At 39.4% G+C, this 13,490-nt stretch overlaps 1 long non-coding RNA gene across 1 annotated transcript; it reads left to right on the forward strand.

Moving 5' to 3' along the window:
• The first annotated feature begins 788 nt into the window (after positions 1 to 788).
• LOC117502645 lies at positions 789 to 3,375 on the forward strand. The gene is made up of 3 exons (XR_004558373.1): positions 789 to 853; positions 1,339 to 1,448; positions 3,320 to 3,375. It is a non-coding gene; the product is annotated as an uncharacterized LOC117502645 (long non-coding RNA).
• The last annotated feature ends 10,115 nt before the right edge of the window (positions 3,376 to 13,490 follow it).

Raw genomic sequence — 13,490 nt, forward strand, 5'->3', positions numbered from 1 at the left:
GGAAACAGATTGCAATGGCAGCTTATTATCCAGAAGTCCGACAGACCTGAGTTACATACATTTTGCCATATTTTCTAAAAGCATAATATCTTTAGCATTTTTGGAAATAAGGAAAAATACATTAAAGGTATTAAAATTGATTTACAACATAATGTTTTCAACATGCATGAGCAGGAAACATTGACATTTAAATAAAACAGCTCATAGACAAATAACATTTTTTACTGGTCACTTCACAACTTGCAGTTCAAACATTATCAGACATGTTTTTAAACAAACATGCTGAACATGAGATGAATAGTCACACATGTCACAGTCTAACAGTGTTTGGTGGGAATTATTACCATAACATATTTCTTCCTTTCTGATTCCTTTAATTTCAGCTGCTCAATTCATGTTTTCAGTGAGGCATGATATTATAATTATCCAGGGTAAAACATGTACATTGTACACATTATAACACCTGGATACAATCATTTCTGAATGTAAAATGCAACATTCTCATTCTGGTAAAAAAAAAAAAAAAAAAAAAAAAAAGCTTGTAGTGCTCTCCACCAAACAGTTGGTGGCAGTGGTGCACCGAGTTGGGTTAAAACCCGCTGTTTAACAAAGAAGAAGAACACGACTTGGCTAACTAACAGTGCTGCATGCTCTCCGTTCTGTTTTGGCAAATAAAAGTTTATGTTTAAGACGTTAATTTGCCTGTTCAGTCTCTATACTACGATTAAGAGACCACTGAGAGCAGAAGAGGAGACTAACGCTGGATGATCATCGACTGGATCACAGAAAACCAACACAACCACGAGTTAGCAGCTAGCTTCAAATGGCGAGGCCTTCCTACAGTCATCACGAGGTAATGGAACCTGATGTGAGCACAAACCCATTTTAGACAGAAAAGACAGAACTTGCTTGAAGCTTGATTATGCCAGACATGGACTAATGAGAACCAAACCAGCACATTTTTGACTAGCACGGAGCTAACGTTAGCCACAGAGAGGCACAGGCCTAATTCATATTTTGTCCATGTTTTAATTTATTCTGATATTAAGCCAGAAGCCTAAAGGTGTCAATAAGGTGTGTCTCACTTCCAAGGACATGCAGGTTGGGTGAATTGGAAACTTTATAATTGTCCAGGTCTCACTTATAAAAGAGGTCTCGATCTCAAAGGGACTAATTTGCTTAAATAAATGCTAAATTTAAAATATACATAACTTTTTATGACCATGACTAATATATATATACTTTGTCTTTAAGTTTAAGTAATGTCAGTGCCCAGAAAGAGACTTTATAAAGATAAGTTTGATAATATTTTCGATCATTGTTTGTTCCCCACCACAGTAACCATGCCTGCTGCCTTAAGAGTTGTTAAATCACTGAATCCTCCATCTGACCAGTCGGTTGAGCGTGTGCCTGCAGTTGATTCACATCAGCCCGATCTTTATCCCGAGGTTTGTACTATAATGGTTAAATAAGATTGTTCAGTGTCTTGTGCCAGAAGATTCTAAAAATTCACATTCAGCAAGCAAAATATTCAAAATTTCTGGCAAGAAATATTCTGTTCTATTTGGGATATAATTTGAAAATACAGTAAAATCTGCCAGTAATGAAGTTGTATATACTAACTTTCCTTATTTAAAGAAATAATTTACAGGTCTTGTTACTTAATTGACATGTTTATTTATTGCTGATATAAAGTTACAGAATTCCTTTTATAAAAACTCAGTTTCTATGTTCCTTGCATAATGTTTCATTTGCATAGTGTGTGCATACTGTCTATGGTACCATACACTTGAAACAGGAGGACTTGTATGCTATACTACTGAGGTTTACCACCTTATCTGGTGTGGGAAAAGTGATCTGTCCAAAAAAAAAAATTTTTTTTGAGATTCTTTTGGTGGGTAAATAGACCTGAGAAAGCACCAGAATTAGGGCTGAAACGATGAGTCGAGTAACTTGAATAATTCGATTACAAAAAATGTTTGAGGCAAATTCTGTGCCTCGAAGCTTCGTTTAATGTTGTAGCACATATGTCAGGCCTGTGTGTGGCGCTGCAACATCCGCAGAAAAAAAACGAAAGGGGAGCATAACAGCTAATCAAATTAGCAACGATAGCTACCGCTTTCCAACGTGACACATAGAGTAAAATAAAGCCTTTTAAGAGAAAGATGGTCCATACTGATCATCTGAAATAGACTTACTGTGCATTTAAAGCGAAGCAGTGTGTTTGTCTATTTTTCTGCTCTACGTGGGGATGGACTATTGACCCGGTGGCCAGCTGCTGTCTCTCTCTGCCCAGCGTGAGGAGCTCTCAGACCGGGCGAGTCACAGCTCTGTCCCCGGCTACATTGACAAACAGCAGAAGTCCACTCTTTCTTCTGTGTTTACCTCAGACTCACACTGAGTGTTTCACTTTTTAATGATGCGTTTTTGGGCAACACACAACACTTCACGAACACGGTAACTTAAATAATAAAAAACTGACTGCGATGCTGCATGTTCAACCTCCAGCTGAAATGCATCTGCTGAAGAGAAAGAGGGATAAAAAAATCTCGCAGGGACCCAGTCCATCAACCTTTATTAAAAAAAAAAAAAACTTGGTTAATTTTTACAAATTGGACAAAACAAAATAGAAGGCTACATCCCATCGCCATTTCAGCAAAATGACAGTGACATTGTCATTTTTTATAGACAGCCCATTGATGTTGTTTAAAACGCAAAAGTACTTTTTATCCGATTACTCGATTAATCGCCAGAATAAACGATAGAATACTTGACTGCTAAAATAATTGATACCTACAGCACTAACCAGAATGCATTTGAGATTTCACATTTTTCTGGGGGACAACCACCTGACCAACCATCAGGGCCTTGCCAAGATCTTTCAAGTTTTTTTTTTTTTTTGTTGTTGTTGTTGTTTTTTTCCTCCATGGCTCACTTCATCACTGAGTGGTGGCCAAGTGGTTAATGCGCTTGGTTTCAGTGCAAAAGGTTCCGGGCTCAAATCCCACCCCTGCCACATTTCTCCATGTAATGTGGAGTTGCATCAGGAAGGGCATCCGGCGTAAAACCTGTGCCAATTCAACATGCAGATCCACCTCAGATTTGCTGTGGCGACCCCGAGTGCAAACAAGGGAGCAGCCGAAGGGACTTACTTACCTACTTACTTTCCTCACTCAGTTCATTCACAGATTTGTCCGTGCTGAAGATGAGAGGTCAACAGCATTGGTTTAATCCTTTGTGAAGCATAGGATTTAATGTAAAGTGAGAACTTCTGTATTAAGGTTGTAACATATGGATCTATATACATTTTGTGTTCCAGGAGAAGCAGAATGACATCATTCACAGTATCAAACAGCTAAATGACAGAGTTGGTGCACTGCATCCTTGGACTGTCCCTGAAAGTGTCGGTTCCCAGACATACCAGGAGAGAGAACAATGTGGACGCTGCTAAGATGATCATCCGAAGAATGGCCAGCTAAACGAGAAGTGTGGGCTTGAACCAATTCCAAGCAGTGCCTGGAAGTAATGGGCCTTCCAGTAAAGTCACTCAAAGAAGTGAGTTAATGTGTTTTCTGTTTGTTAGATCCTCATCACCTTAATAAAGTTTTGCTGTTTCATTTTTTACACAGTATATTATGAAACATGCTGTATTTATGGAAATACGGTAACTAAAGCCTTTCACATTGCATGCTTTATACGCATCAGGCAACGCGTCGCGTCAACGCCTCCCACACCCCTGACGCGTTCCGTGTGGCAAGGGGACGGAGACTTTTGCTCAGATGTTTTTTTTTTTTTTTTTTTTTTTTTCTTTCTCCAGAGGAAAGCTGAGTGATCGCCATGTTGTATGTGTGTCGATGAACCACGAAAAAGCTTTAATACAGCAGTCAAATTAATTTTGAGGTTTAAAAAAAACATTTGCAAGGATTTTTCTTCAGAAAACTGCTCTGTATAAATGAGCAGTCCTGTGACACCTTCCTGTTTTGTAGGCATCAGTGGTTTCTGCCGCTAGTCTTCCATGTTTGGACCCGACACATTGTTTCTTTTGGACAGTGTGAAGCTTTGTCACAGTTCAGAGCGGCAAAAGTTGGATTGGGTTGAACTTTTACCACGTCAGCCTGTTGACAAGCAGGAATGTGCACACTCCCGGCAGAAGCGATGGTTTAGCTCGGCTTTTGACGTGACGCTTCAGGCGCCTCTAAAAAGCAACGCGTTTCATTGAAAATACTTTTTAGACCGATTTGTGGCGCCTCTGATGCTTCCAAAGCATGTGGTGTGAAAAGTCCTTTACACAAATAACAGTGGGTACAGAGGATTAATCATTTTTGTCTGATCTGCTTTCACCTGTGTGGTATACCTAATTGATAACTAAATTGAGAAAATTCTGGAAGCAATATAAACAGCTTGTTAAAAATATAGGGCCTGTCCAATAAGGTGCTGAGTTGAATACCAGTTATGACCATGTAGCTCAAATTATACAATATCTGAACAGAAAAATGTATATAATTGCTTATGACTAACAAAGGAAATTTTCAACTTGCAGCTCAAGAGTACTAATGACAGACTTGATGGTGAGGACGAGGGAACCAGGCACCAGAGGAATGCCCTAATCAATACCTTAACTGCATACACCCCTGGAATGGAACAAGGGAAGTATACAGTAACAGTCATTGTCAGGGGCGGCTTGAACGCTACGGCTCCTGTTTATCTTTGGCAGCCAGGACAAGTCAGGAACTGTCAATTGCCAGGGACGTGCCACAAATTTAGAGTTGTCATGGCAACTGCAATAAAAATCACATCAATGGACAGTACTACCATTATTTCTACAATTGTGCCATAATCCGAAGATGTCCTGTCCGAGCAGAATCAAAGAAGTATAGACGGGACCATCCTGAACTTTTTCCTGACCCAGATTACAGGTTTGAAGAACTAACAATCTTGCAAATCTGTTTTTTTTTGGGGGGGGGGGGGAGTCACAGTAGAGAGGCACCGTGACGTCTGGTCTCTGGCTGCGAATCCAACATGGCAGAATCCACTTCAAAACAGCTTCATTTCTGTGTAAATGTAACATGTCTATCATATATTATGTAAAAGCTACTGAAAAACACTTTGAAAACACTGTTTTCACAACCTGATAACACCTCTGCAGTGATTTACAAGGAGCCACCAAGACACCCAGACAACTTAGGAGAAGTTAATAGGCTTACGTGGCTGTGACTGGAGAAATTGTGCACAGTGCAAGCTTTGCATTTTGCATCACTAATCTTAGCTTCATAGTGGGGTAGAGCACAGAAGGATTTTCTTTCACCAAAACAGATCAAATCCAGGCATCTCAGGTGTATCTTCTGGCAATTTGTAGCTAAAGGTTCAGGTCTTCTTTTTTAAGAAAATCCTCCTCTATACAACTTCATCATGAAGATGGATAACTGGTGATACAAAATGCAAAGCTTGAACTGTGCATAATTTCTCCAATCACAGCCACGTAAGCCTATAACTTCTGGGTTGTCTGGGTGTCTTGATGGCTTTCCTCACTCTTCTTCTTGCACACTCACTCAGTTTTTCAGAACTGTTCATGCAGATTTACCATAGAGTGCCATATTGTTTGTATTCTTCATAATTGATGTAAATAAAGTCCAAACCATTCAGTGGCAGCTTTACCCTCAGAGAGCCTCATCCACAACCACCACAAAAGACAGGCAGTACATGGTATTAAGAAGAGGGGTATGTAATCTTTTGATCAGGTTAATTTGAGTAGTTTGTGTTGTCATTATGATTTGAAAAGAGTAAACACTGTTGTTTGCCGGTAAATGGCTTCACCCAACCATGAACCATGGCACATACGGCTGAGGGTATTTTATATGATATCAGGGTTTATGTTCTATAATATCAAAGCTTATGGTCAGATTAGTAGCATTACTTAATTTGCATTGTACATGGAATATTTTTGATAAAAATTTAATTTTACCTCCAGAGAACCTTTTTATTTGGGGATTAAACACTAATTTAAATTAATAATTTTGTATTATTTTTGTATATTTTTTTCATCGTGAATTTCCTCAGGAAATTTATTGATTGTAATATGTTTGTGTTAAACTGTTCAGTTTCGCTAACTGACTAATCTGACTAATGTCAACCTGAGTCTTCAAATCTGCGATTAAAAACTTCCATAGGAATTTTCTCAGGGAATTTATTGATAGTAATGTTTGTGTTAAAACTGTCCACAGTTTTGCTCTTAAGTGTGACTTTTATTAATTGTATGTAGATGTCTAAAAGATTGTTGTAGTTTTTGTTTCAAGTGGTGATTTATGTTTAAGTTGAATTTATTTTTGCTCCGAAAATGTGTATTATTGGTTGTATGTAGATAAATAGATGAATTATTATTATTATTTTTTTTAAGGTTTCATTATTAATTCTAGAAGAGTTATTCTTATATCTGAACATTTTTTTGGAGTAGCGTTTGTGGTTTACCGCTTAAGAAATGTTTTGTAACGTTGAAAATTTTTCATTTTATGTGCTTTTTGAGCAATGATGTTTAATTCTGTAAAGATGAATTCCTTTATCAATTAAGTGATTTCAAAAGTTTGTCCATTACTTATTTTATATGTTCCACAATATAATTCCACATTGCAAGTCACTATTGAAATAAAACCTATTGAATTTTAAAACATTTATAAAGTTTGTTTTACTTTTTTTTTTTTTGTTAGTTCTCAATAGGAACAATCACAAAAATTGTAGGTAATTGAGCAAGAACATTGCATGAACATATGAACAAAGAATGAGGACAGGTAATGTTCGCATGCGAACACTCTACAAATGTTCATTTAATGTTCTGCTGCAACTGTTCATTTGGTGTTTGTGAACACTTGTGAACGTTTGTATAATGTTCATTGAATGTTCGCATGCAAACATTACCTGTCCTCATTCTTTGTTCATATGATGTTCATGCAGTGTTCATGCCACGTTTGCAAACGTTCTCATGCAAACGTTCAATGAACATTCAAAGAACATTTGGTTTCTGGGTGGGTAGGTAGCTACTCTGCACTGTGTTGGTATATGGCATTAGAGAACATAAAGAAGGAATCATATCCTTAAACCTAGTTACAGCGCTTTCTGAAAGACTTTTAGTGTAATGAAACTTATTCCCCACTGCTGGGTAGTCCATCAGAGTACATGTAAATGTTAAGAAATGATCAGACAGAAGGGAGTTTTCAGGGAATACTGTTAAGTCTTCAATTTCCATACCATAAGTCAGAACAAGATCTAAGATATGATTAAAGTGGTTGATCTGGATTCAAATTGGTACAACATAACAATCCATGTTGTGCAGTTTATCCTGTGCCCACCCAAAGTATCAAAAATGGATATAGCTGAGAATTTACATAAATTACTTTTTTCAGTTCGCAGCAAAGATCTAACTGCAAATTCCGACCCTTTACATCAATCACAGTGTTCAATAAATTGAATGAATGAACAATTAATTCTTGGGTGTCAAGTGAAATATGTACCCCGCCAAATATGTCAGGTGGACATGTGCAGGATTTGCAGTGTGGAGCGCTCAAACGCCATTCAACTGGGTCACAAAACAAATGATTGATTGAATTATTTTATGTGTGTGTCCAGCACACACATGGCTTCCCTCATTCGTCTCCTTCAGTTTTTGAGAACAGCCTTCTCCAGCATTTCTTAATAAGTAAATCTCAGTTTCTCCCTGGTTTCACTCAGGGTCACCACAGCAGATCAGAGGTCAAGCAGCTTCTTGATTTGGCACACATTTTCTGTCCTTCCTGATGCAACCCCACATTACATGGAGAATGGGTAGGGGTGGCCTTGAACCAGGAACCTTCTGTGCTGGAAGCAGGCACAGTTAACTGCTGGGCACCACCCTTTTCACATCTCTTAATGATTCATATAAATAAAGGCCAGGCCATACTCAGTAACTTGGAAACATTCATGTATCCATCTCCTGATTTGCCTAAAGAAAACTGTCTGTAAAAGTGATAATTTGGAAGAACAGTAATTCTTATGTTTACTTTGTCCAATTTCTTATGGGCTCTGTAAATGACTTTAAACTATTTTATTTTGTTGAGCCCACTGAAGTAAAGCTGAATGGCTACACTACGAGCACATCTTGACTGTTTAATTTCAAAATCACTGTGGTGTTGAACATACATACTGTACCTACTGGTGTGTGTGTGTGTGTGTGTGTGTGTGTGTGTGTGTGTGTGTGTGTGTGTGTGTGTGTGTGTGTGTGTGTGTGTGTGTGTGTGTGTGTGTGTGTGTGCGCTGACAGTGTCACTTACCTTGGCAGTGAATCGTGTCTGTGGGAGCTCAGCCCATTAGGTTAAGAGACGTCTAGGAAAACCTTTTTGAATTATGAAATCATTGGACAGAGGTGTTTAATGCTGCCAATATCTTTGCTGGACAATGAAGGTCCAACTCTTCATGGTCGCAGTGATTCTGTTCTTATTGTGACTTACGGCAATGCCTGGATGTCTTTCCAGGTTTCTCCAGGGAATCTTTGTGTCGCAGTTGAATGACTTTGTGTTAAATGAATAGTTTCATAGAGGGATTCAGATGAGGTGGACTTCTTCTATTGTGAGAGAACATCAGCTGTAGCACTATGACCATGTGTTGTGGTTCCCTGAACATGATCCAACACACAGGTGCCCCCGGCCTTCTCTGTAGTAATCCTGGGATTTTCAAAAATGCACAATTATCTATCCTTCTTAGCCTCCCATCTACACTATTCCAAATTTGTATTGTTTATGTCAAATATTGTTTCTATCGCCCATTACTAAGTCCTATTATTAGGAAGAATTATGATTTCCTTTAAAGGGTGTTCCAGTATAAAAATGGGCGTCCATTTTGAAATAATTTATTTTTCTTCCAATTCCAAAAGCTCCTTCCATTTTATATGATTTTTTTAACCAATGCATTACATGTTACATGTGCTTCAAAATAATGTTTTTACTTCATTTTACACTTTTAAAATGACAAGGAAATGTACACTAATAGGAAAATTAGAGGAAGGTTTACAAGGTGCTAACAGGAGAAAAATATCAGCTGAAGAAAAGGAAGAAGAACAGCCAAAGAAAAACAAAAGAATGAAGAGCTCATGTCATTCAAAACTGGTAAAGAAAAAGAACAGCTAAAAGATAAAAGAGGCATCCAACCTGCGGAAAGAGAAGGTTAATCCCGAAAGTGCCAGACAAAGAGCTGCTGACATCATTTATGTGAAAGTCGATGGAAATATATATACAGTGAGGAAAATAAGAATTTGAACACCCTCTGATTTTGCATGTTCTCCCACTTAGAAATCATGGAGGGGTCTGAAATTTTTATCTTAGGTGCATGTCCACTGTGAGAGACATAATCTAAAAAAAATAAATAATAATAATCCAGAAATCACAATGTATGATTTTGAAAATAATTTATTTGCATGTTACTGCTGAAAATAAGTATTTGAACACCTGTGAAAATCAATGTTAATATTTTGTACAGTAGCCTTTGTTTGCAATTACAGAGGCCAAACGTTTCCTGTAGTTTTTCACCAGGTTTGCACACACTGCAACAGGGATTTTGGTCCACTCCTCCATACACATCTTCTCTAGATCTTTCAGGTTTGGAGTTTCAGCTCCCTCCAAAGATTTTCTATTGAGTTCAGGTCTGGAGACTGGCCAGGCCACTCCAGGACCTTGAAATGCTTCTTACGGAGCCCCTCCTTAGTTGCCCTGGCTGTGTGTTTGGGGTCATTGTCATGCTGGAAGACCCAGCCATGACCCATCTTCAATGCTCTTACTGAGGGAAGGAGGTTGTCTGCCAAAATCTCGCAATACATGACCCCATCCATCCTCCCTTCAGTACAGTGCAGTCATCCTGTCCCCTTTGCAGAAGAGCACCCCCAGAGTATGATGTTTCCACCCCCATGCTTCACGGTTGGGATGGTTTTCTTGGGGTTGTTCTCATCCTCTAAACATGGTACGTGGAGTTGATTCCATAAAGCTCTATTCTGGTCTCATCTGACCACATGACCTTCTCCCATGCCTCTTCTGGATCATGCAGATCGTCACTGGTGAACTTCAAACAGGCCTGGACATGTGCTGGCTTGAGCAGGAGGACCTTGCTGCCCTGCAGGATTTTAAACCATGACAGCATCATGTGTTACTAATGTAATCTTTGTGATTGTGGTCCCAGCTCTCTTCAGGTCATTGACCAGGTCCTCCTGTGTAGTTCTGAGCTTTCTCAGAATCATCCTTACCCCACAAAGTGAGATCTTGCATGGAGTCCCAGACCGAGGGAGATTGACAGTCATCTTGTGTTTCTTCTACTTTCTAATAAATAATCATAACAGTTGTTGTCTTCTACCAAGCTGCTTGCCTGTTGTCCTGTAGTCCATCCCAGCCATGTGCAGGTCTACAGTTTTGTCCCTAGTGTCCTTAGACAGCTCTTTGGTCTTGGCTATGGTGGACAGGTTGGAGTGTGATTGATTGAGTGTTTGAACAGGTGTCTTTTATACAGGTAACAAATTCAAACAGGTGTAATTAATACAGGTAAAGAGTGCAGAATAAGAGGGCTTCTTAAAGAAAAATTAACAGGTCTGTGTGAGCCAAAATTCTTGCTGGTTGGGAGGGGTTCAAATATTTATTTGCAGCAGTAACATACAAATAAATTATTAAAAATCATACATTGTGATTTCCGGATTTTTTCTTTTAGATTATGTCTCTCACAGTGGACATGCACCTAAGATGAAAATTTCAGACCCCTCCATAATTTCTAAGTGGGAGAACTTGCAAAATCACAGGGTGTTCAAATACATATTTTCCTCACTATATATATATATATATATACGCACTTTAACATGATATTAGTTCTATTTACTGGTTATGATCAATAGTAGCATTTACCATTACATAATGACTGGTCGTTAACACGTTAGTAAATGTCCAATTTACTAAGCTGTTATAATGTACTTGAACTTGTCTTTCTCTTAAATAATACATATCACTTTGTAATATTCAATGTTATTTTATATTATTCTTTATGTAATTTAGTAATTAAATATGTGGCTATTATGGCAGGGGTGGTGACTGAGTGGTTAGTGCACTTGGTTTCAGTGTGAAAGTTTCCCGGTTCAAATCCCACCCCTGCCACATTTCTTCATGTAATGTGGAGTTGTGTCAGGAAGGGCATCCGGCATAAAACTTGTGCCAAATCAACATGCAGATCCACCTCGGATTTGCTGTGGTGACCCAGAGTATTTGTTAAATATACGAGGTCTGTCCAAAAAGTATCAGACCTTTTTATTTTTTTCAAAAACCTTATGGATTTGAATCACGTGTGCTTGCATGAGCCAACCTTGAACCTTCGTGTGCATGCGTGAGTTTTTTCACGTCTGTCGGTTGCGTCATTCGCCTGTGAGTAGACTTTGAGTGAGCACTGGTCCTCCCCCCTTGTTGGATTTTCATTGCAAGCAAAATGTCTGAACGATTGGAGCAGCGCTAAATCAAATTTTTCCAGAAACTGTGAGAGACAGCCAGGTGGAAACCATTCGGAAGATTCAAACGGCTTTCGGTGGCTTTTCAGTCGAGTGAGTATCCGAGGAATTGTGTAAGAGCTAGACATGTCACAACAGGTCCTGTGAGACTTCCAACTTCCGCACGTCTTTCATTACAAAATCTCCTGTAACAGTGGAATGTGCCGAAAAAGTGCTGATGTCCACGTCTTCTGCAATTTCTCTGGTAGTCAGACGACGTCCCGGATCAACACAGCGTTCACTTTGGAAATGATCTGGCGTTTCAGCCTGTCGATGGCCGCTCGGAGCGCGGCACACCCTCCGCCATTGTGCGCCGTCGTTAAACCAGTTGTAACACTCCTTAATCTGTGTGATGCCCATAGGATCGTCACCGAAAGCCGTCTGAATCTTCCGAATAGTTTCCACCTGGCTGTCTCTCACAGTTTCTGGAAAAATTTGATGCAGCAAAGCTCCAAATCGTTCCACCTCGCAATGAAAATCCAACGAGAGGGGAGGACCAGTGCTCACACAAAGCCTGCTCACAGGCGAATGATGCAACTGACGGGCATGAAAAAAATCATGCATGCGCATGAAGGTTCAAGGTTGGCTCATGCAAGCACACATGATTCAAATCCATATGGTTTTTGAAAAAAATAAAAAGGTCTGATACTTTTTGGACAGACCTCGTATACATGTCTATCTCGGCTTTCAATGCTTACCAGTCCAGTAAGTATCAGTGAAATTGTGGAGAGCTGGACATGTCCAAACTTGTCCTCTGACATGCCGAAACGGAGGTGTTCCTTTGTCTCGCTTCTAAAGTGAATCGGTCGTGACGCGCGAAGCCTCCGCGCGGCTTTCCATGACAAAATCTCTTGTTAAAAGTGAAATCTGCCAGAAAATGGCTGATGTCCAGCTCTTGTGATAACCAGAGAAAGAGCACACGACGGTCTCGTATCCACAGAGCCATCAGCTTAGAAATGGTCCGGTGGCTTGTGCCGCGTCGTCGCAACTCGGAGCGTGGCGTGCTGAGCGTCCTTAAAGGGGTCCTTAAAGCTGTACTAACAGACCTTATTCTCTGTGAAGCCCGTAAAATTTTCACCGAAAGCCAGATAAATTTTTCGAATGGTTTCCAGCTGCCAGTCTCTAACAGTTTCTGAAAAAATTCTGATGGAAAAAAAACCCAAATCATTCCGCCATTTCCAGACAATGAAAATCCGACGACGGGGTGGGACCACTCCTTCCACAAGGCATGCTCACAGGCGAATGACGTCACCGACAGGCGTGGAAAAACTCGTGGAAAGGTTTCAAGCTTGTCTGACGTGAAAACATATGAATCAAATCCATATAGTTTAAAAAAAAAATAAAAAGGTACGATACTTTATGGCCAGACCTCGTATGGCTATGGTGGAACGGTGGTTTGGTGGTTTGCGCTGTTGCCTCACAACAAGATGGTTGTGGGTTCGCTTCCCATTCCTTCAGAGTGCTCCAGCTTCCTTCCACTTCCAAAGACATGCAGATTAGATGAATTGATTACTGATTACTAACTGGTTACTAAATTGGCTGTCGGTGTGAATGTGTTTGTTTGTCTATATGTGGCCCGTCCTGTCCAGGGTGTACCCTGCGTCATTCCCTGTGACTGTTTGGACAGATTCCAGCACCTCCATGACCCTTGATTGGAGTAAACAGGTACAGAAAATGAATGTGTGACTATAACTGAGTTATGATTGATTGAGTAAAGCTTCATAAATTATCATGATTGGACATGATCATTTAAGACAGATTAAAGATGATTTTTGATTTTATTTTTAAAAATACATTTAATAATTTACATTGTATGTATACAACTTGCATGCTTTCTAAGTCAGTTAAACTTGTTTCATATTCATGTCTTCCAGTTCATGAGGCTTCTTGAGAGATTCATTTGCATTTAATTAACACATTCATGTGTAATGTTGGATAGGTTCGGGATTAATATTTATTA

The sequence above is a fragment of the Thalassophryne amazonica genome, chromosome 2 (genome assembly GCF_902500255.1).
Source record: "Thalassophryne amazonica chromosome 2, fThaAma1.1, whole genome shotgun sequence".
Classification (NCBI taxonomy): Eukaryota; Metazoa; Chordata; class Actinopteri; order Batrachoidiformes; family Batrachoididae; genus Thalassophryne; species Thalassophryne amazonica.